This window comes from Apium graveolens, chromosome 7 (genome assembly GCF_009905375.1).
Source record: "Apium graveolens cultivar Ventura chromosome 7, ASM990537v1, whole genome shotgun sequence".
NCBI lineage: Eukaryota > Viridiplantae > Streptophyta > Magnoliopsida > Apiales > Apiaceae > Apium > Apium graveolens.
Genome location: NC_133653.1, coordinates 184,097,105 through 184,101,734, shown reverse-complemented (window position 1 = coordinate 184,101,734; position 4,630 = coordinate 184,097,105). Strand labels below are relative to the sequence as shown.

Below are 4,630 nucleotides of genomic sequence, written 5' to 3'. Positions count from 1 at the left end.
GAGCAAATGAAGAACAATGCCTTGGTTTCTTTTTGTTTTGATGAATAATGAATTATTTGGCTTGGTTGATTTGGTTTTGTTTTTTTTTTGGTTAATTACCAATTTAACCTTGATTTTGTGTGGTTAATAATCCACCACATCTCCTTCCTTCCCATGTCATGCCTATGTCATGTTGTGATGTCATCTTTCCCTCCTTGTCCTCTTCTCATTGGTTGGGTGACATCACTCTCTCTAATCCCTTTGATTAACTTCCTAATTATTTGCCTAATGACCGCTGATCTGTTATACGGTTCGCTTAACTTTCATTTTCGTTTATCGTTTGAAGGATCATACCCGGGATCTTATTACTTGGGTTCCCTTAACCTTTCTCAATACATTATATTCCTTTTTATGATCCTCTCTTATAATCCTTTAATTTAAATCCTTCGTATCCTGTTACCTTATATTCAATTCTTTCCGTATCTAGTGGATTTCCGGGAAAAATCAAAGTGTTTGAATTTGGATTCTGACGATCTTTACATACACTTATATCCCATATAAAGTACTAATAAAATCTCAGAATATCCATATCAGAACCCCTACATAGTGTGGCATGAAAAGTTTTCTCATTCAGCAAAAACACTATTCATAAGGGTTTCAAAAATTTCCAAAAATTGGGGTTATTACAACACTCACTGGCAAAATGCCCTTCCAAGCCACATTTGAAACATTTAAATTTGGATTTATCTACCATGTTTCTATTTCGCTTGGCTGCCCCAAAGTTCTTCTTGAACTTGAGCTTGGCAAATCTCCTGAAAAGAAATGCTAGGTCTTCATCAATGTCCTCCATGTCATCTTGGCTCAAAGAATCTTCACTTTCTACTGCAAGCCCCTTGCCCTTTTTCTCACAAACCCTTGAAGTTGATTCAACAGCTTCCATATTCACTTCATTCTCCTTTTCCAACTCAGCAACTAGTGCAATGGATCCTCCTTTCTTCTTTCTTCTTTCCTCTCTCCATCCTTTCATCCTGCTCTATTTCAAGCTCATAGGTTTTCAGGATGCCATACAGTCTCTCCAAAGTAATCTCCTTATAATCTTGTGAGTTTTTTAATGAGACTGTCATTGGTTTCATTCTTTTGGAAGAGATCTAAGGAATTTCATATTGGAGTCTTTTGTCTGATAGACCCTTCCATGCAACTTTAGAGCATTTAGTAGTTTTTGAAACCTACTAAAAATGTCAGTGAGAGACTCAATTTCTTCATTGTGAAAATGCTCATATTGCTGAATCAAGAGCTGCATCTTGTTTTCTCTTGATAAGTGGCATTTTATACCACTTAGAACGTCTTAAAATGGCTTAAATTGGTGTCTTGAAATTAAGTATTTTGTGTATTTGATGTGTTTTTCTAGTGTTTACGCATTTCAGGGTATTAGTTGCATTTCGGAGGAGGAATCATCAAGAATAAGCCTTGGCATGTGTTCACCATTGCGAGAGGAAAAGAACGGGCAGATTACGGTGAAGAAACGGAGCAAACCTGGAATTTTTCCAGAAGGGTCCTGCGCGCCCGCGCAGCAATGCTGAGCGGCCGCGCAGCAGCCTTGCGCGCCCGCGCAGAAATGCTGAGCGGCCGCGCAGGGTCGGGGAAAAGCTGAATTATTTTAGACTTCTACTTCTGTTTGGCTTCCAACTTCTATGTAATCTGAGTTTTATGGGACTATTATATAAGTAGATTTGAGACGTTTTCACAGAGAGAAAAAAAGGGATTATGTTTTAAATTGTGTTTTACGCAAGAAGCGAAGGAGATAAGGAAGAAGACCGATTTAGCACACCGCAACGAAGAGGAAGCATATTTTCTTGTGATTCTTGTTTCGTTGTATCGTTGGATGCTAGTTTTCTTGCTTTGACTTATTTACTCTTGTGACGTACTCTGTTTTAATATAATTAGTTTAGTTATTATTTGCTTGTGTTTGTTTATCATGATTTCATATGAACCCATGATGGCGATAAGTTCTATTATGGGCTAATCGTGATCATGGGGTTGCAACGAATTTATTATGGAATTCTTTAGTTAATTGTTTAATACTTTAGTGTGTGATGATTGCATGATATCTAGTATTGGTTGTGCGTATTCGTCTTATGTGCGTCGCGAACATATAAGATAGGGTGTTAATCTCTTGTGAAGCGACGGTGGATCTTGGGATTTAGAACTTGCCATGCTAGCATAGGTTCATGTACGTTGTGCATGATTAGTGGGTAATTCTAACAGTTTTATTTGCCCTATGTAATCAAAAGGAATAACTTGTGCTTAAATCGTTGTGTTGTCAATTTCTGTAGACATATAGGAACTCAACATAATTGATGACTATTCAACTTCTATCTTAATTGTGGATGTTTGGTAGAATGGTATTAGTACAATGAAAGTTGGCTTTTATCAGTTTCGTGTTATTCGATTAATATCATCACTGTCACATGCTAAAGGTAATAACAATGGCTATAGAAGGAAGTAATAATGAAGTTGTGATCTCATGAGTGTTTTATTATTGATAATTTGAAGTGTTAGTTAAGTGGTTAATTAAGTAGTTAATTATAATTAATATTTAATCAACAATTTTAAGTGTTATCTTAACATTGAGAAGTAATCATACATTGGTGAGTGAGTTTAATTAGACAATAACTTAGTCTGAGTCTCTGAGGGAACGAACTAGAAAGTATTCTATATTACTTGCGAACTCGTATACTTGCATGAATATTAGTGCGTGATTTCGCCCTAACAAGTTTTTGGCGCCGCTGCCGGGGACTCGGCGTATTTGTTTAGTTTATGTACTTACCATCATTGGTCATTAGGACTCAGTGATTAGGACGTAGTAGTTACTTACTCTTTTCGGTTGTGTTTCAGGTACTTTAGCAAGCGTTTATGCAAACTCGTTCTCGTGCTCGCAAGAGGACTTTAGATACAGCTGAGGAGACAGACGAAGTTCTTGATATTCCGGAGAAGTTAGATTTTGAGGATTCGGATGCAGGAACTGAGCAGAAAGGACCAGTAAACATGGGAGATCGTATTGTTCAAGCTGATCCAGCTCTTATGGATTTTTCTCGGCCTAAAATTGATGACATTCAGTCAAGCATCCTTCATCCGGCTATTCAAGCTAACACCTTTGAAATCAAGCCGGGCACTATTCAGATGGTGCAGAATTCTGTTTCTTTTGGAGGAGCGGCAACTGAAGACCCCAACATGCACATAAGGAATTTTGTCGAGATCTGCAGCACTTTTAAGTATAATGGCGTGACTGATGAGGCTATCAAGTTGAGGCTTTTCCCATTCTCACTGAGGGATAAGGCTAAAGACTGGTTACATTCTGAACCAGCTGGGTCCATCACTACGTGGAAAGATCTTGCGCAAAAGTTTCTGGTGAAGTTTTATCCAATGGCAAAGACTGCTGCTATGAGGAGTGCTCTTACTCAGTTTGCGCAGCAACCTACGGAATCTATGTGCGAGGCTTGGGAACGCTACAAGGAAATATTGAGAAAATGTCCACATCATGGAATGCCGGATTGGATGGTAATCTCTGGTTTTTATAATGGTTTGGGGGCCCAATCTCGGCCCATGCTCGATGCAGCAGCTGGAGGAGCCTTATGGGCTAAAAGCTATACTGAGGCGTATAATCTTATAGAGACAATGGTTGCAAATGAGCATCAAAACCCAACTCAGAGGATGACATCAGGCAAGGTAGCAGGTATTCTAGAAGTTGATGCAGCCACCGCTATTGCAGCCCAGCTCCAAGCGCTATCAATGAAGGTTGATTCTCTGGCCACGTATGGAGTTAATCAAATAGCTATGGTTTGTGAGCTTTGTGCAGGTTCTCATGCTACGGATCAGTGTTCTCTTGTCAACGAATCTGTTCAATATGTGAATAATTATCAGCGACAACAGCAGCCTGTGCCAGCGACCTATCATCCTAATAACAGAAATCATCCAAATTTCAGCTGGGGGAATAATCAGAATGCTATTCAGCCAACATATCAGCAAGGAGTGAGTAAACAGTTTAACCCACCTGGATTCCAGCAATCACAGCAGTATGCTACAAGGCAATCATATCCTCAACAGGGAAGTGCAGCTGCACCTACTAGTGCTGATTTTGAGGAACTTAAGCTGTTGTGCAAGAGTCAGGCGGTTTCTATCAAGACCTTGGAAAATCAAATCGGTCAATTAGCCAATGCAGTGCTCAATCGTCAACCTGGCACTCTTCCCAGTGACACGGAAGTACCAGGCAGGAAGGAAGCTAAAGAGCAAGTCAAGGCTATTACCTTAAGGTCTGGAAAAGTAGCTGATGCTGAAAAGGCAAAAGAAGTCGAAGCTGAAGTTAGAGATGAAGAATCTAAGCAAAAGGAGAAAGTGGCGGAACCAAAGAAGACTACTGTTGAACACACTCTGCCTGAGGCTAATATAGGGGAGAAACAGCTCTATCCTCCACCACCTTTTCCTAAGAGATTGCAGCAACAAAAGCTGGATAGACAGTTCGAGAAGTTTCTGGAGGTGTTCAAGAAACTTCACATCAATATACCTTTCGCTGAAGCTCTGGAACAAATGCCTAGTTATGCGAAGTTTATGAAGACTATTCTTGCAAGGAAGGTGAAACTGGATGACCTTGAAA

At 39.6% G+C, this 4,630-nt stretch overlaps 1 non-coding gene across 1 annotated transcript; it reads right to left on the bottom strand.

Moving 5' to 3' along the window:
• Positions 1-3,417: 3,417 nt before the first annotated feature.
• On the bottom strand, positions 3,418-3,524 carry LOC141675633 (small nucleolar RNA R71). The gene has a single exon (XR_012556276.1). It is a non-coding gene; the product is annotated as a small nucleolar RNA R71 (small nucleolar RNA).
• Positions 3,525-4,630: the final 1,106 nt, after the last annotated feature.